This window comes from Schistocerca gregaria, chromosome 2 (genome assembly GCF_023897955.1).
Source record: "Schistocerca gregaria isolate iqSchGreg1 chromosome 2, iqSchGreg1.2, whole genome shotgun sequence".
Classification (NCBI taxonomy): domain Eukaryota; kingdom Metazoa; phylum Arthropoda; class Insecta; order Orthoptera; family Acrididae; genus Schistocerca; species Schistocerca gregaria.
Genome location: NC_064921.1, coordinates 652,029,766 through 652,049,358, shown reverse-complemented (window position 1 = coordinate 652,049,358; position 19,593 = coordinate 652,029,766). Strand labels below are relative to the sequence as shown.

General features: G+C 42.5%; 1 long non-coding RNA gene across 1 annotated transcript; it reads right to left on the bottom strand.

The window, feature by feature from the left end:
- Positions 1 to 3,142: 3,142 nt before the first annotated feature.
- LOC126335047 (uncharacterized) lies at positions 3,143 to 18,100 on the bottom strand. The gene is made up of 3 exons (XR_007564805.1): positions 18,015 to 18,100; positions 17,762 to 17,914; positions 3,143 to 3,231 (listed from the first exon to the last, which is right to left on the bottom strand). It is a non-coding gene; the product is annotated as an uncharacterized LOC126335047 (long non-coding RNA).
- Between the last annotated feature and the right edge of the window lie 1,493 nt (positions 18,101 to 19,593).

Sequence of the window (19,593 nt, the reverse complement as noted above, 5' to 3'; positions counted from 1 at the left end):
CCATTGTAGGTGGCAAAGGGATACGGTGAGATGTGGAAGTCTGCAAAATGGTTCCTTTCTTCGAATGCTTTTTTCTCGTCTCAGTTTCACTTAGTTTATGCCATGCTACCTCGAGATAGTCTATATGTTATACATTGGGCTCTACTAGTAAATGTAAATTAATCTCGTAAACATTCGTTTTTTCCTGCCTCTTGATGCAGCAATCGATATCTAAGTTCAGTTCAGGCACGACACGTTCACGCGTTGCATTCAACCCGATTATTTGTTCTGACTGAATGAAACTATAAAATCCATAGTCCTTGCACTTAGTTTGTTGTCATGGGACAAGAAGGTAACACCCTCACCTTTAGGGGCTGCAAATAACCATTCATCATAACGTACAAACGTTCAAATTGTCTCATTTAATATGACAATTTTCTATGTACAGAGTTTTGGAACTACTCACGAAGATTGCAATATTATAGCAGCCCATGTTTCATGCTCGTATGTGAACATTAGCAAATAACTTTTTTCATATATTTAATTTTTTTTGCCTGTTCCTTACAATGTAACTGTCCTCCTCCCAATTTAATACATTGTCGTTTAGTTTGGGCTATTATCTGGAAATATCTTTATGGAGCCATATACATGTACAAACTTTTCAGGCATAGATTTCTCCTGTCTATAGTAACACTCCATATAGACTGAATACATTCTTTCTCCAACGGCCACATTCAGGACATAGCTCAATATATGACCCGACAAGGATACATCTATTCAATAATCCTGAGTAGCTGATAAGCATTTTGATCAGTGAGTGTTATAGGAATTTCTTATTTCTCAAGGTATCTCTAATTAATAGTAAATAGTATACGAGTTGCACTGGGTTAATTGAATGTGGTTCTAATATACCCTTTTCTTCGTTTACTAGCGTGGAGATTATTAGATCGTGTTCGTGCTCTAGTTTGCTAAATATTTCTGTTAACTGAATCAGTTGTTCTTTCATTACAATCATTGCAGCTAATTGTGGTACCCTTTGGTCCGTACTGTTGGTGTATTCGTTAATTTATCTGTGTAGCTTTCCAATTCCCGCCTCTACTGTTTCGTGTCAGACTAACTACTGTGTAATTAAGCTGGTTAACTTACTGTGACCTGTTTGTTAGTTGAAGCAGTTGTATCTGCTCTTCTTCCACAGGTTCTATTTAATATTAAAATACGAAGTATCTCGCTCGTACAACATGTAGTATTATTTGGCACATTTATAAGAACTCCTTTAGGCTACTTGCCAAAACAACCAGGTCATTATTTCTCTTAATGTGAATGACTATATTTTGCGTCAGTGTTCGCACGACCATAAAAGGTTCTCTCCATACATTATCTAGTTTCTTCAATCTAACCGGTCACGCACACTCATTGTACGAGAACATCTTGTCTTAGACCTTAAACTGCTTCAAATTTTGGTTTCGATCAAAATATTCCTTACTCTTCAATTTTCGTTACCTGCCATACTCCCACACACATTGGTGCATCCACTGCGGTTTTTTTTAAAGAAAAAACAACTCCAATACAAAATCATATATATTGTTCTAGCAGGATCATCGTTCAGTGCACAACTACTATATATTCGTGTCATTGTATGACGTGTGTTATTACACACAAACACAACATAATGTACCCTTCCACGTGTTCCTCTCATTGTGCCTTGCTGATATAATGCCATAAGTGCTCCACTAAGGATCTAAGTTACCGTTCTAAAGCCCCACTGCCCTCTGGGTAGTGAGCTATGATCTCCATCATATGGATTTTAAAAAGACTGCACATTGTTTTCATGGTGCCATTCACGAAGATACTTCCATGATCACCGAGTAAAACAGATAGCATTCCAAGCTGCAAAATAATCGTCTTCACTTCATGTGGTTTTACAACAATAAATTGTGTTAATCCATCCTGGAATGGGTAGAAAGTATTGGCTGCCTTTTTCCATCCCATTCAGAGGCGCTATGATTTCGATACCGCATCTCTCGAATACTGCTCAGAATTGATTGCTATTTTTAGCGGCCCTTTTAGATTGTGTTGCATGACCTTGTTCTTTTGGCAGCTTTGGCACTTTGTCATGTATTCTGCAATATCTCGCATCGTACCCGATTGCGTTCGGTATCTGATGCCCACTCATTAATATGTGATGGGAATGCTTAAAATTATGTATTTCTTTTCCTCACTTACCTCTCGTTCTTCAGGTGCATCTTCGAAACTGATAAGAGTATTCATTGTCTGTTTCTGCAGTCTGTATTTCCCTTATGTGCGAAAGGGCATCGGCAACTTTTTTATTTTGTATGCAATCTCACAACTGAATTCTTCAAGCTTCAGTCTAAACTTCATTACGTTAGATGACGGATCTATCATACATGATTTCCATTTTAGTGGCTTATGATCTGTCCATATAGTGAACTTCCGGCTGAAAACATATGGCTTGAAATGCTTTGCTGCCCATACAATACCCAATTCCTGTTTACTGCACTGTAATTTTGCTGCACTTTATTAACTGTCAGGAGGCATAGGCGATGGGTAGGTCGGCTCTTCCTTAATTCGAGTTGACCCAGTAAGACTCCTAGTACACCCTGGTTTGTGGTGGTGGTTATTATTAACTGTTTCATGAAGTGCGGATACTGCAAAATGGATGGATTTATTATCTTCTCTTGGATGACTGAAACACATGTTTTCGATTGTTATCTCATTCAAATTTTGCTCCTTACTTTAGGAGTTCATGAGTGACCGAGCTGTTTCACTGAAATCATTTATAAGCAGCTTAGTAATAAGGGCCTGTATAGGCAGGCGTTCGTGTTAGTGTATTCAAGCCCTGTTGTTCTGCCGAGTTTCATTTCACCATAAGGGAGTCTTGATCTTGTGTTAAACAATAGGAAGAATTGATATGTTCCTGTAACTTATGCACAGAACTGGAGAAATAAATTTTTGCATTCCTACCACTAATCCGAGAATAATTGGACTGAACACTCACTTTCATCGTAGCTTCGCTGCAATGGAGTCACACTTATGAATATTGTCTTATTATATGAATAGTTTCAGCTTACTGCTGCCTGAAGAAATTTTATTGCAGTTTTCAGTACAATGAAACTTGTACCAGTACAGAGATTTTCTAACATTCCATAACGGTCATTTACAGGTTCGATTCCTTGTATGCAGATCACCAATATGGCCACCGCGCATGACGACTAGCCAGCATCTTCAACAGCCCTAGAAAAGCAAAACATATGTTAGAAATATTCAGCTTACATTCGTATTATTACTCTTAGTGCAGTTCCGGTCATATAGTTTTAAAGTGAATTTTAGTTTGATTCTTTCAGACTGTACAACATCGTTACAAAGAAAAATCCACTGATCAGCCAGATCATTGTGACCACCTGCCTAATAGCCGGTATGTCCAACTTTGGCACGGATAACTGCGGCAACATGTAGTGGCATGGAAGCAATCAAGCCTTGGAATGTGGCTGGCGGGAGTTGATATTACATCTGCACAAACAAGTAACCTAATTTCCATCAATTCCTAGGAGAGGGCGATGAGCTCTCACGCCACGTTCAATCACATCCCAGATTTGTTCGATCGGGTTCAGACCTGGAGAGTTGGGAGGGCAAGCACGTCAACTGGAACTCGCCTATGTGTTCCTTGAACCACTACTTCATACTTCTAGCCTTGTGACATGGCGCATTATCCTGCTGAAAAATGCAACTGCAGCTGGAAAACATGATCGTCATGAAGCGTTGTACATGTTCTGCAACTAGTGTGCGATACGCTTTGGCCGTCAAGGTGCCTTCCACAAGCTCCAGTGGACCCATGGATGCTGACGTGAAAGTTCCACAAAGCTTAATGGAGCCGCCAGGTTGTCCCCGTCCCGTAGTACAAGTGTCAAGGTGGTGTTCTCCTGGAAGACGACTGACTTATGCCCTCCCATCGACATCGTAAGGAAGATACAGGAATTCGTCAGACCATGCAATGCTCTGCCGGTACACCAACGTCCAGTGCCGACAGTCAAGCGTAGATTTCAGTCGTATTTGCCGATGTCGTGGTGTTAACTCTGGCACAATCATGGGTCGTCGGTTGCAGGGACCCATCGTTAGGTGTGTTTGGTGCAGTGTGTTTTCAGACATACTTGTACTCTGCCTATCATTTAGTTATGATGCCAATACCACCACAGTTCACCCTTGGTCGTGTTTTACCAGTCTTCCCGGCCTACGAGATCCGATGTCTGTAATGAGGGGTGGCTGCCAAACCCGATGAAGTCTAGACGTGGTTTCGCCACGTATTGAAGACATTCACCACAGCACTCCTAGAACACCCAACAAGTCGTGCAATTTTCGAAATGCTCGTGCCGAGCCACCAGGCTCCGACAGTCTGCCCGGGTCAAACTCATATACATCGCGCGTCGTCTTCATTTAACGCAGGAACAGCATGCTCACTGATATTGCATGCAATGTGCGTGTGTCTGACTAGCAGTCATTCCTCGCAAGGTGACGCTACTGTCGCCTGGACGGGTTTATATCGATAGTAGGTAGGTGGTCGTTATGTTCTGGCTGAGCAGTGGGTATGTGTGATTTACACTGTACTGATAGCTTTACTCACAATGCACTACCCTTCATTTACTTAGAAAATTAGTATACGCCTTGTAATTAAGTGCTATTGTCAATTAACATCGATATAAATTCTTAATTTTTTTATTCTCGGAAAATAAGGTCAGTATCGGAAAATTACTGTGAAATATATAACATTACTTAATTTTAAAAGGGCAATATTTCGAGTATTTTGAAAACCAATTCTGTTCGTTATTTTGATGTAAAGCAACAATGCAATGTCACGAGTAGATTGTACAAATAGATGGCCTTCTTCATGTCCAAAAAAAAAAAAGAGAAAAATGGCTCTGAGCACTATGGGACTTAACTTCTGAGGTCATCAGTCCCCTAGAACTTAGAACTACTTAAACTGAACTAACCTAAGGGCATCACACACATCCATGCCCGAGGCAGGATTCGAACCTGCGACTGTAGCGGTCGCGCGGTTCTAGACTGTAGCGCCTAGAACCTCTCGACCACAACGGCCGGCTCCTTCTTCAGGTTCTGGTCGTAATTTTATTACGGAATGTTATAAAACCTATGTATAACAAACGTTTTATTTTTGATTACCTAATTAATGATCGTTAAAGGGCACGTCTGCAACTGCAAGCTGTCAGTGGAGTGTATCGCAACTACCTACATAATTTTTAAGAAAAGGATTTGTTACTTCCAACCTTTAAGTGTATATAAATGATATGCTGTAATTTTTTCGAATGGCCTTATGACATTTTGTAACTCTGTGTAAGTAAAGCACTCCCTACATACAACATCATTTGCCGGGATAGCTCTGAATTCGTAATCGGGAGAATGAGTGTTGAAATTCCTGTCAAGTCATCCTGGCTTAGGTTGCCTTGAGTTTTGTAAATTGCTGAAGAGAAATGCTGTGTGGTTCCTTTAAATGAACACTTCAGATTTCCCTTCCACCCCTCCCTAAATCGGTCTTTTGCGACGCTTCTAATGATTTCGCCGTCGATTAAACGTTTGATCATGTTTTACCTTCAATTTTACAGCCAAAATCCACCACAATGAATCTGGCATACCGTTTCCTTATGGAAATATGTTTATATTTACACGATTGTAATTTTTCAAAGAGAGAACAGCACGAATCAGTTATGTTGGTAAACAATGAGAAAATATTGTGTTCCGGCGTAACAACAAGCGCCGCCATGAAGATGAAGAACGGAGAGGGCTGTGAGACGGCAGCCAATAGCACGCTGACTAGGACATCACCACGACAGGAGCGGCCTCCACACGAAGAGAATAGAAGCGACGCACCGCAGAGCCTCGGCCGCACTAGGAGGACTGGAACATGGGCTCCAGAAGAGCCACACGGGAAGACGCACTAGAAACCGGGCACTAGAAGACCCACTAGCAGAGGGGGCTAGAAGGGCTGCACTAGAAGGCTAGACGTGACTTGTGATCCATATTAGTTGTTTCCTTGGAGACTGTATACATCGCATGTCGCTAATTGCTTGCGATACGTCATTGTAGAAACGAGATTTAAGTGTTGTCAATTCAATTACCGTAGTAAATACCACTAATATATAGGTTGATTCTTACAGAGAAGAAGACAGCGGCCAGCCACTGTTAATACAGCTGTTTATTTAAATAAATAGCGCCGTAAGCTGTTTCGAACTGACAAGTTCATCATCAGAAGGCTGTTCACAAGATTTGCAAGATACACTGTACGCAATCGTCAGTTTGAGATTATTATTCTTCCGCTGTGGAAAAATATTCTTGGCCTGTTGGTGCCATCGAAAAATCCGCGCGATTTTGTTGCAAAGTTGCAGGGTTGTAGTTTTCAAATATTCCAAAATATAATCAACACCTATATGATTTGCACACCAGCATATTGTGCAAAACACCACACACACACACACACACACACACACACACACACACACACACACACACACACACACACACACACCAAAAATTATTTGCCACATATGACATATGAAGCTGACAAAAAGATTGCAGTTTTTGTAAGACCACTACCCACAGGAGGGTCTACCTGCAGACCGAAATATCATTTTCACCCATTCACCGACCAAAGCACATCACCTGCGTGGATGTAGTTCTTTTTGTATGCTCTGTTATGGTGGAAGGCTTCTTCTTTTTTTTTTAATAGTTGTGTGATGTTATTACAGTGATTCATCTTCTTGTAGACCCAAGGGCGGGGTGTGGAATGCAATTGTACGTCACACGGTCGTTGCTACTGTATGTGTTTTTTTCCAAGACACACTAGTAACACTCACAGGAAAAGCGTGTCTATCCATTCTGAAATATTCGCTCAGTATTGATTATCGTGTTGTTGTTCGGTCCCACCAGCATTACGTTATTGGTGAAGTCATCTACTCACCGTATTGTGTGGAACTTGCTAGCTTAAAGTATGTTTAATGATGTTGAATGTTGTGAAGTGCTTATTGTGTAGTATATTCAAGCAAAAATTCAAAGTGCTCGGTTCAATAATCGTTATAGCAAGCATAAATTTATACGACAAGTGTGAGTTTACACTTACTCAGCTGGAGATATCATTGATTTTAGTATTATATCCACTGTTTGCACTGTTGTAGTCACACTGTCCATTTTAAAAGCGTAAGCCTACATCCCGTGGACGATATGAGAGAGGTCTGTCGGTACTATATTTCGTTCTAGCAAGCATAAGAATCGGAGCAAAAGACTACATGATGATAATACTTCATGCAGCAAATGTGTATTCATACTTATTCAGTTCTGTTATTAAATAAATGAGCTGGTATTACAGCTGTTAGCGACCTTGCCGCAGTGGTTACACCGGTTCCCGTGAGATCATCAAAGTTAAGCGCTGTCGGGCGTGGTCGGCACTTGGATGGGTGACCATCCAGGCCGCCACGTGCTGTCGCAGTTTTTCGGGGTGCACTCAGCCTCGTGATGCCAAGTGAGGAGTTACTCGACCGAATAGTGGCGGCTTCGGTCAAGAATACCATCATTAACGCCCGGGAGAGCGATGTGCTGACCCCACGCCCCTCCAAACCGCATCCTCGATGGAGGATGACACGGCGGTCGGATGGTCCTGGTAGATGGCCCCAAGACGAAGTGCTTTTTTTTGTTTATTACAGTTGTTGAGTTGCCATGAACATCAACTACAGGCAGACACCCCTTAAGAAGCAAGTGACCTGTGCGAAATTCCTCCACTGTCTATTCCTCCATCGTATGAACATCAGGAATCTCATCTTTCCACATTATACGAGAACACACAGAAACACACACACACACACACACACACACACACACACACACACACACACACACACACACACACACACATGAAGGTTTATGCATTACATTGGAGCGCCTGAAACCTCTACCAGTCAAACTTCGAACAGTTTACCTGAAGAATTCGGGTAAACGCGGATGGTGATGGGTTAGAACAACATCCAGTACCGATGGCTAGAGAGAGTGGACACTGCTCTCCACCTATCAGGGGCAGAGCAGAATGCATCGCTGCACTATTAGATGACTAGTATAAAGACATGTTTACATGTCATTTACCCGAGATACTCTGTATGAAATTTTTTGCATGAGTATGAGTTTTTTACTTAGCCAAGGATCACTTTCAGTCAGTGTCGGTACATCCACAATGTTTGAAAGCACTCCACTGTTGTCCATTCAGTTCTCAATTTGTGACAAATAGTCAAGTATTTCTCTATTGTACTAGGGGGTTAGTCTTTCCGATAAATATGTTTAATGCCTTGCACGAAGTGTCCTGTTCTTGAGTCTTTTGTACATCTTTGAATGATATCTACCGACCAGAAGCATTATATCACAACCAGAAGATGGATTTCGTTAGTTGTTGGTGTCTGTCCTGTCAGCTTTCTTATGCAGTGGATGGATTATGGCTTGCTTCCAGTCTCCCGATATTATTCCCTTCTCCCGGCAATCTTTCATAACCTCATAAATTGTTTTCGCTGCTCTCTCCCCCCCTTCCCCTCCCCCTGTGGTTCCACATCTTAACCTATGTCCCATCTTCACCAGGCGTTCTGTTGTTTTCCAGCTGGCCAATGCATTATTTTATTTGATAGAGTGACGGTGGTTCTGCAGCTGGGTTTTCCTTTAGAGGCTTTCTGAAAATTGGTCGTTGTCTTGGCGTGTTGCAGTTTATAAGATTTTTGAAATATTTTGCTAATAACTCACAGTTTCTGTGTTGTTGGTAATCAGTTTGACTGTTGAATCTTTTAAATGTAGGCACATCGGCTTATAACATGTTATTTCTTCTTTGAATACTGTGTAGAAGCCCCTATTGTTGCCCCGTCTGAAATCTGTATTTATTTCCTCTTAATCTTTTTTTGTCGTGTTCTCTTTACTCTGTTCGTATAATTTCTTATGTCTGTTTTCTGATCTCAGTGAATTTATTCTAGTCTCTTTCCTTTTTGTACGAATTTCAGTTTTTCTGAGATGATAGTCTATGTTGTATTGCTTCGTCACATATCTCAATCCACCATCTACGTTTCGTTCTTCTTCGTGGTTGTTCTACTTCTTTCACAGTTTCTGTCATTGGTGTACTGATTTCATCCCAGTTTCTCATCTTCTTTGCGTGAAGTTTTTTGACGAATTCATTCCTGTTGTGTGACAGATTTTGTATCGGTTCTACGGACTTTTTTAATTTTGGGTTCGCCGTCTGTTGTGGCCGAGCGGTTCTAGGCGCTTCAGTCTGGAACCGCGAGACCGCTACGGTCGCAGGTTCGAATCCTGCCTCGGACATGGGTGTGTGTCCTTAGGTTACTTAGGTTTACGTAGTTCTAAATTATAGTGGACTGATGACCTCAGGTGTTAAGTCCCATAGTGCTCAGAGCCATTAGAACCATTTTGAACCAATTTTGGGTTCGGTCTGTTAGGTTGAAATTTGGCTTTGATTTCTGTTTTAAAAAATACGCAGAATCTATGTCTAGTCCTCTTCTGACCCATACGTTCTTGAGTTCTCTGTGGTTTTGTTTGGTTTTTGCCACGTGATCTAGTTGATATGAACCTAAATGTTCATTAGGAGATAACCATGTCTTCTTTCTCCTCGGTAATTTTCTGAAAAAGATTTACATTAATTTTAAGTCAAATTGTCTGCAGAAGTTGATGAGCCTTCCTCCATTCTTATTGGTGCGTTTGTGTGCAGGAAAATTTCCTACGATTGCCTTATATTTCTCTTATCTTCCACACTGCGCACTGAAGCCTACTATGAGCAGTTTTATGTGGTGCTTTGGTAGTTTTGATGTCTGATTTTTTATTGTTTACCAAAATAGTTTGGCTTTTTCGGGATCTCTGTCTGTTATCGTTCTTGGTAAGTGCTTGTGCATTTATGATAGTATGTCACTTATTTGCTGTTCTAAACGACAGGACAAATATTCTCGCCGAGGGGTACGCATAATTTATTATGGATTCTATTAGGTTCCGTTTGACAATGAAAGCTGTTCGAAGTATAGTGACTTTCTGATTATTCTTTATGGCCGGTTTTCCTCAGTAAATCCTGTAAACCTCTCATTCCAATGCGTTTTCATCACCGTACCTTGTTTCCTGAAGCGCTAGTACGAGTATGTTGCATCTGATTAACATATCTGTTAGTTATTTAAGTTCCCCAGTCTTTAGTAAAGCGTTAATGTTCAATGTGCCTGGCAGATGTTTTTGTTTAGGCCGTATGCGAGAAGTTCTAAGAAGCTCCGACTCTTCCTTACGTTATGTTATAGGCTCTCTAAATTCCAATGGCCTAGTTGCATCACTGTTTCCAGTACCGAAGGTTTGTTTACGTCCTTTGGGTACTTTTCCGTTCAGTGTTTACCATCGTGTCCTCGTTGAAAGTGCATTAGGACGGGTTATTAGCCCCTTCGTGGGATGTTACATCTGTGACCTAATCTCCAGATAGGTCTTAATAGGCTGCCCAGTATGGGAACAGACGCCTTTCGTAGCCGATCACTTTGATAAAAAAAAACGCTACTGATTTTAGCAGGAACCATCTACATGTGGAGAGCCGCCGTCCACGTAGCCGCTTATTTGAAATCAGACGTGACTTGGATTTTTGTTCTTCTTAGCGTGTTACCTCCACCGCTAGAACTGCCTCATTGAGGTACGTCTTCTCTGCCTTTACTTCCGTTGAGGTGTCACTGACAGGAGAAAATGACTCGTCCGCCGCCTTCTTTGGCATCTGCATTCGCCTCAGAAGCCTTTGATCTTCTTCGTCTCAACTCCCACGTTGCTGACTAACTGGCTTCCCCTCTCCTCTTACCAGGCGGCTAGCTATTACAAATCGAGAGTCCGGCAATGGTCGTCAAGAGTTCTGAACCCCACGCCGCGTCAAGGCTTGGTCCTTGGATATGAGACGCCTAGTACTTAAGCTACAGAAGATGAAACATATTGTAAAAGAAAGATACGAAAATAGAAATACATACGTTGCAGAACGAAGCACTATTTATTACAGGATAATACTAAAGAGAACGTAATACTAAATTTCTAATGCAAAATGGTAATGCTTGCAGTATTGCACGGATTAGAAAACTACTTCTTCTCTCAAAATTGAAATTTATATAACAGACTGCTGAAAGTAACGTTATGTGGTATATGAAACATTGAGGAAATTCTGCTATACAGTCGGAAGTATGAAGCTCTATGAAACCACTGAATCTATATCACATAAACTACAAGGATTAGAACCATAACATAAATCAAAATACAATTTCTAGCGATTTTATGATAACCAGCTGTGTAACCAAGGCCATGTATGCAATGCACATGGGATGAAAAACGATGAGTTAATTGAAGCTTGCGACACCATGTGTCTAGTTCGATCACTGACGAAATTGTCAACGTGATCAAGCACCAGATTATATAACCGTAAAAAGTAGGACTCAGTCAAGGATTCAAAGTAAAATTTATATGAAAGATAAAACTATAAACCATTCTTTATAAAACTTTGGGGACAGGTTCCTTTCTTAGTAACCAGAAAAATTTTGTTAGTTCGTACAGAGCGAATCAACTAAAAGTTTCATCGCAACTATTGCGGGAACGAAAAGTGCTATTGATGTGGGGTTTCCACTGAATGGATTGGTAGGGAGGGATTCGTACTATTAACCAATCAACAGTTTGCAGTAACAGTCAGAGAGTGAATTTTTAGTGTAAACGTACACTTTTTAAATGACACAATGTCTACTGACATTAACAAACTAAAAATAGGGTAAATTAAAACGTTGGCGGTGTTTGATTCAGGTTTCTAGTGTGAGTCATTTACAAGATATCGTGGTTCGTACTCTAAAGAACACAACAAGTGCACATACTAGTTATATGGATTCTGACGAGTAACGAGAGAACTGTGCACCACAGATTGTATTCAAAATGACACAGGCAGTACCAGTACATTTTTCCAGCCTAATATGGAACGACTGCTGCACACGTGGTAGCTTTTCAGCGGAGATACCCGAGCAGGCTGCAGTAATCCGTCGTGGCATATCGTCGGATGTTGCTGTTGTGTCCCTGTAGACGGCGTCTTTCACCTTTCCCCACAGGAAAAAGTGTACAAGTGTCAAATCAGGGGAACGGGTTGGCCAAGGTAGATGTCCTCTGCGTCCAGTCCAACGATTTGGAAGCAATTCGTGAAGGCATACTGTAGTACTTCGTGCACTATTGTCTGGACAGTCATCACGCTGATACCTCAGGTTCCTCCCAGTCTGCAGGGGAATGTCTCCTGGCATTCGTGGAAGATGGTCTGTTTGGAGGCTACGATTCTTGTGCGCGTTCAGTGTTCCGTCTATGAAAAACGGGCTTATGAGCTCATGGTTCACTGTCTCACACCACACGTTTACACTTCATCTACATCTACATCTACATGACTACTCTGCAATTCACATTTAAGTGCTTGGCAGAGGGTTCATCGAACCACAATCATACTATCTCTCTACATTTCCACTCCCGAACAGCGAGCGGGAAAAACGAACACCTAAACCTTTCTGTTCGAGCTCTGATTTCTCTTATTTTATTTTGATGATCATTCCTACCTATGTAGGTTGGGCTCAACAAAATATTTTCGCATTCGGAAGAGAAAGTTGGTGACTGAAATTTCGTAAAAAGGTCTCGCCGCGACGAAAAACGTCTATGCTGTAATGACTTCCATCCCAACTCGTGTATCATATCTGCCACATTCTCTCCCCTATAACGCGATTATACAAAACGAGCTGCCCTTTTTTGCACCCTTTCGATGTCCTCCGTCAATCCCACCTGGTAAGGATCCCACACCGCGCAGCAATATTCTAACAGAGGACGAACGAGTGTATTGTAAGCTGTCTCTTTAGTGGACTTGTTGCATCTTCTAAGTGTCCTGCCAATGAAACGCAACCTTTGACTCGCCTTCCCCACAATATTATCTATGTGGTCCTTCCAACTGAAGTTCTTCGTAATTTTAACACCCAGGTACTTAGTTGAATTGACAGCCTTGAGAATTGTACTATTTATCGAGTAATCGAATTCCAATGGATTTCTTTTGGAACTCATGTGGATCATGGACGCTGACGTTCCCAACGGAATAATCAACAGACCAACAGTGTATGTTTCGCTTGTTTACATGGCCACGATTGGTAAATGTGGCTTCATCATTAAACAAGATACATGATACATGTGTAGTATCATGTCTCAATGCCCGTGTACAGAAGTTAAAACGATTCTGATAATTGTTTCCACACAGCTCTTGTTGGAGCTACATGTGATAGGGATGGAACCTATGTCGATGGAAAATGCCTAGGTCACTTTCCTGACTCATGCCACTTCCTCGAGCGATTGTATTGGAGCTTAAGTGCGGATCAACTGCAAAATTACTTCTGCAAACATTGGATGTATGCGAAAAACATAAAAAAGTCTAATATATGTCAAAACTACTTTTACAACTCTGGATTAGGGTTGCTTACGACATAACGAGAAAATATACTTTAAACGTATGTACGACAACTATTGGTTTTCGAGTTGTTAATGATAGTTCACGCTGAACGACTTTGCAGGTACAACCCAACAACTTTAATTTATTCATGCAAAGAAGGCTTTGGCTTATTATACCCATTGCAAATACAAGTATTTCAGTACCGATGCATTCAACACACTTTTACATGCTAATTTGTTGAATAAAGCGGAACGTGCTTAAAGCGGAAACCGAATGTAAGTCTTAAGACTTAACTAGTAATTCATTACATAGTGCGGAAAAGAGTTTACACAGCACTACTGTATTACAGTACACATTAGTTATTAACAACTCTAGAAGGAAGTTCCTTTTAACACAAGACTGTAGTACTCTGATAGTGCGGTTAAGCGGCGCAAAACCAAGAGAAGAGCTTCAGCACAGGCCGGCCGATGTGGCCGAGCAGTTCTAGGCGCTTCAGTCTGGAACCGCAAGACCCCTACGGTCGCAGGTTCGAAACCTTCCTCGGGCATGGATGTGAATGATGTCCTTAGGTTAGTTAGGTTTAAGTATTTCTAAGTTCTAGGGGACTGATGACCTCAGATAGTCCCATAGTACTGAGAGCCATTTGAACCACCTTCGGCACAGCACGGAGCTGCCTGTGTCGACATCAGTCCGCACCGCTGTGTGCAAGAACGAACACGTGATGCGCAGTGTCGGTACATTAGAAGAAATGGTTCGTTCGTGAGCGCTCCGTTTGTCAGGGTTTCTCGTTTTCCACTATTACTGACGCACACGGGCCGACATTGCAACATTGTTGCGCACGGACAATCACTCTGCTGCAATCTGAACAATGAAAGGGGTGGGTGCTGTTCAGTTAAACAATGGTTTTACCAGGCAATGCCAAGCATTCTAAGAAATGTACTGTCTGCATCATTTTCTGCAAGGAGCAGCTGACTAGTAGCATTTTAAGTAATAATATGATATCGAAGAAAATCTATGTGTCGCTAACAGTTAGCGAAAGGTTTAAGGTAATAGAGGTGAGTGAGAAAGTCAAGCACTATGTGCGAAATAATGTTGCCTTTCAAACGTGCTAAAACACAAATTTACGACACTTTAAGAAACAAGGATAGAATAGGGATGAATGAAAGAAAAAGGAAAGGACAATTGAAAAGGAAAGTTAAGAAGTCGGGGCTATGGAGAAATTTACGAGATAAGGTAAAAATGGTTCCCAAGGACGCGGGCAAAAAGCTTACCTTCGTCTGGACCCAAATTGCAAAATGAGGTCCTGAAAGTCGCTAAAGAACTTGGAAATATGAAATTTAAGGCATTCTCAGGATGGGTAGAACTTTTCAAAGCTAGGCTCAATATCATGTGGAATGAGGTGTCTGGAAAAGCTAAAGAGTTGAGGAAAAGATTAGCCATAGAATGGAAGACAATACTATACAACCTAACTGCGAATTATGACTTCAAAGACACGTTCAGTGCCTACGAAACGGGACTGTTTATGCGTAGTGTCTACAAAATCTCTAGCAATTCGAGGTGAAAAGTGCACACGTGAAAAAAATGTCCATGGAAAGACTCACTGCACTGTTGTGTGGAAACATTTCCGGCAAAATGGATGAGTCACTGGTGATTGGAATGGTGGCAAAACTGCCTTGTTTGAAAAACACAAATTTCAGTAAGTTTCCCGTCGCAGGTCGAAGCAATAAAAAGGCGTCGATGTTGAGTAGTCTTATGGAAGACTGACCGAGCTCTTTCAATGCAAAAAAAGAAAGGAAATTACCTAGTTCTCCCTGTCCTAGACAATGAAACCTGCCACCCGAAAGTCAAGTTATCAAACGAGAAATTGGCTTCGTTCCCGCCAGGTTCAAGAAGCTCACACAGCCTATGGACCAGGAGGTTATTTACACATTTAAGACCCATTACAGACGATTACTGATGCGAACTTGTACTCATACTGTTGCAGAGGCCGAAATTGCATTTACTATTGCACAGTCAGTTTCTGTCCTGGATGTAGTGTATTCGATTGGCTTGAGAATAAAAAGAATAATGCCCGAAACTGTTACCAAGTGCTTCAACAAAGCAGGGTTCGAAGGTCAAAAACAAGACGCTGCTGTGGCCATTGAAGTTCAAGAAAATGCAGCAGTGACTGCAGAATTAATGAAACTGCGAAACATTTCATGTAACGCTGATTACATTCCAGGTGATTACTTTCTGTCAAATCACTCCACTTTTACTTCAGCAACAAGTTTAACAGACATCTGCAGCACAGAAGATGGTTAGGAAGAAACACAGGAGGAAGAAGTAGAGGAGAAAAATTAATACGCCTAAAGAAACTATTGCATGCAGAAACGATGGTACGCAAGCTGGAGCACACACAAGTTCTCCCAAACTGTTGGAACTATTGTACAGTACCAAAAATGGTATAGAGAAAACAATTTTTGAGCATTAAATTCTAACAGGTTTCCCTCCTCGATATGTGGCGGAAAAGGTGAAAAGTATGCAAATAAACAGGGTAATAATGCGTATGTACATTAACAATAATCAAATTTAAAGTTAGACAAAAAAATACAATATATTCGGAATTATTTATCAATTAGTGTAATAGTCTTGTATTCTATTATACATTAAACGGCAAATTAACATCTACTGTGCAGGAATGAAGATATGTAAATATGTGAATCATTACAAAATTACACTGTTGTACCAGAATAAAACAGTGGAAGCTAGTATACCAAAATACACTTTAGCTGTAAACTGAAATGACAAAAGTCATGGGATACCTCCAAATATCGTGCCAGGCCTCCTATTGCCCTACGTAGTGAAGCAACTCGACCTGACATGGACTCAATAAGTCAGTGGAACAGTCAGGCAGAATTATTGAGCCTTGCTGGCTCTACAGCAGTCCATTATTGCGAAAGGGTTGCCAGTAGAAGATCCTGTGTATGAAAGGACCTCTCGAATGTGTCCCATGAATGTTCGATGGTTTCCAGTAGCCAAACATAACCATCCGTAGTCAATCATCGGTTTAGTTTGACCTTAGGATCCAGCCCATTCCACGTAAACACAGCCCACACCATTATGAAGCAACTACCAATTTTCACAGTGCCTTGATGACAACAATGAGACCATGACTTCATGGGTCTATGCCACACACGAAACCTACCATCAACTCTTACCAACTGAAATCAGGACTCACCTGACCAAGCCAAGGTTTCCCAATTGTCTGGGGTCCGACCAACATTGTCACGTACCCAGGAGAGACGTTGCAGGCGATGTCGTGCTGTTAACGCAAAGTAACTCGCTTCGTTCGTCTGCTGCCATAACCCATTAACGCCAAATTTCGCCACAATGTTCTAACGGTACGTTCATCGTAGGTCCCACATTGATATCTGCAGACATTTCACACAGTGGTGCTTGTCTGTTAGTACTGACAACTCTACGGAAACGCCGCTGCGCTCGGTCGTTAAGTGAAGGCCTGAAATGTAGAGTTATCGCCACACTCTTGACTCTGTGGATCTAGGAATATTGAATTCCCTAGCGAATTCGGAAATGGAATGTTCCATGCATCTAGATCTAACTACCACTCAGCGTTCAAAGGCTGTTAAAGCCCTTCGTGTGGCCATAATCACTTTAGAAACCTTTTCAAAAAATGGTTCAAATGGCTCTGAGCACTATGGGACTTAACATCTATGTCATCAGTCCTCTAGAACTTGGAACTACTTAAACCTAAGAAACCTAAGGACATCACACAGTCATCATGACGCAGAGAAAATCCCTGACCCCGCCGAGAATCGAACCCGGGTACCCGTCCGCAGGAAGCGAAAACCCTACCGCATGACCACAAGCTGCAGACGAAACCTTTTCATAAGAAGCGCTTGAGCAGAAATGACAGCTCCTTCTAACGCACTGTTCTTTTGGTATCTTGTGTACGCTATAATGCAGCCAACTGTTGTACGTATATCGCTATCCCATGGCTTTTGTCACCTCTGTGTGTGGCTCAAAATGAAGACGTTAAATGAGGTCACAGTCGCACCAAAACGTGTACAGGTCAAAGTCAACTACTTTACGGCAAAGCGCTATTGACCGCAGTAGAGGTGGACTACGAAGGAGTTCAAATTTAATACCGGAAAAGGCACTCATCTACTCTCGAGAGCTGAAGAAATTTTGAAATAGTTTGCTCTCCTAACACTTATGAAATGTACTGTAACTTGGGGTAAGGTTGCACTGAACGAGTACGCAAGATGAGCTGCATACATTGACTGCTTCTCATCGCGCTTGGGGAACCAGTAGAGCTCCATGGTGGCGACCCTCTTACGCAGCTGGTTCCTCTCGGCCACGAGATTCTTTATCTCCATGCGCTGCTCGTGCACGTGGCGCTTCATCATTTCCCACTCCTGCATGCTTGGCCTGCAGAATAACACAGCAATGCAGACACGACTACTGATAATAATAAGTGGCGGCTAAGGCAGGCAGCTGCGCAGCGCTCCCTATCCAAACTGCACGGCACCTGTGGTCGTTCAGGCTGGCACGAAGCCGCTGCAACGCCTGCGGACGCCCCGGCCGATCCGTGTAGAGCTGCAGCAGCCCGCTGCGCAGCGGCTGCATCGCGCCGTGGCTCTCCAGGTAGCAGCAGAGCGCCGCGCGCTCCGCGCCGCGCCTGCACGCCTCCTGCATCGTCATGGCGGCGTTGCCTCGGAGACGACAACAGTCCAGGGCGAGCGCGAGAACACCCTGACAGTCGCTGCAAACAAGTCCAGCATACGATTATATATGTAATGGGCAGTGTTGCCGAATCAGACTCTGCCTGCTTTCTTTCGCTTCTGTTTAATACGAGTGATTTAGGTGGCGTCCGTAAGTATGCCTTTTTCATAATTATTTGGCTCAGTGGCGGCTGCTGTGTATGAGCACAAGACCACGTGGCTCCAAAACTTCTGACATCTTGCAGATTTATAGTTATTTTTCTTTGAATGCTGTCAAACGTGACATAGATGCTGCAATATGGAAGACACGGCACTTACATACACTGCGCCGCTGCTCTTCTAGACTCCGCAAAACTTGGTACCAAGGATGCGAGCACACCTTCAGTTGTGGAGTTTTAAGATGCTTTTGCACATGCCCAACACGCATGACCTAATTTCCTTATGGGCCAAATATAAATCTAAAAAAAAGTTTGCATCACCCGGGTCCTCAGAACTCCTGCAGATAGACGTTCACGGTGGTTACTGTATCACATAGTCCCTTTTGTTGTAACTGCGACCGGAACGGTCGCGGGGTAGCAATGCCGGAAAGCGACGAGGGACCCGCGGAGAGGCCAGCGAACAACAACACAACGGGAGAGCACGGACACGACCAACGAAGGACAGAATTAATACAACAAGATCGAACAACGGAGTCATAAGGAATCAAACACCTCCACTCGTGCACAGAACAAGGAAGTAAACTGTCTAACGTGAAGCTAGGTGTCAACCGACGTACGCGTAATTAGACTGGCTGGCTGCTGCTGCTCTCATCTTTTACTTTCCCCTCTTTGGGGAAGTGTGAGGGGGAGTCTGTAGCCTTTCGGATTTCATTCCTCTGTGTACATGTGTGTATGATATTTTCTGTACTTTTTTGGTGTCTGTGATGTGTGATGACTGTTCTGTATGTGTCTGGTATTTGCCTGGGGTTGGCGAGATGTTTCGTGTTATATGGGCAAGGAGTAGGATTTGGGATTTGGTATTGGGATTTTCTCTTCGAGTTAATCGTCGAAGATCATCATAGCGTGCTTGTGCTTGTCGCGGGACATGTCATACCGACCTAGGGAGTGGATGAAGTGGAAGTGGAAGGCCCTTGCTAGATCGTAGAAATGCTCTCTCAGGAGTGGGATTTCGGCTGCGGCGTGCAGATCGTCTGTGGGTAATCCAAGGAGTAAATGCAGTGCCCTCCTGAGGGCGTGGTTCTGCAGCCTCTGGAGTTTGTCCAGGTGCTGCTTTGCCGCGTATCCCCAGACAGTGCATACATATTCCCTTACTGGCCGGATCAGGGCCTGGTATACATTAACTGCTACTCGGCAGGGTAGGGAGCTGGTTGAGTTCATGATAGGGTAT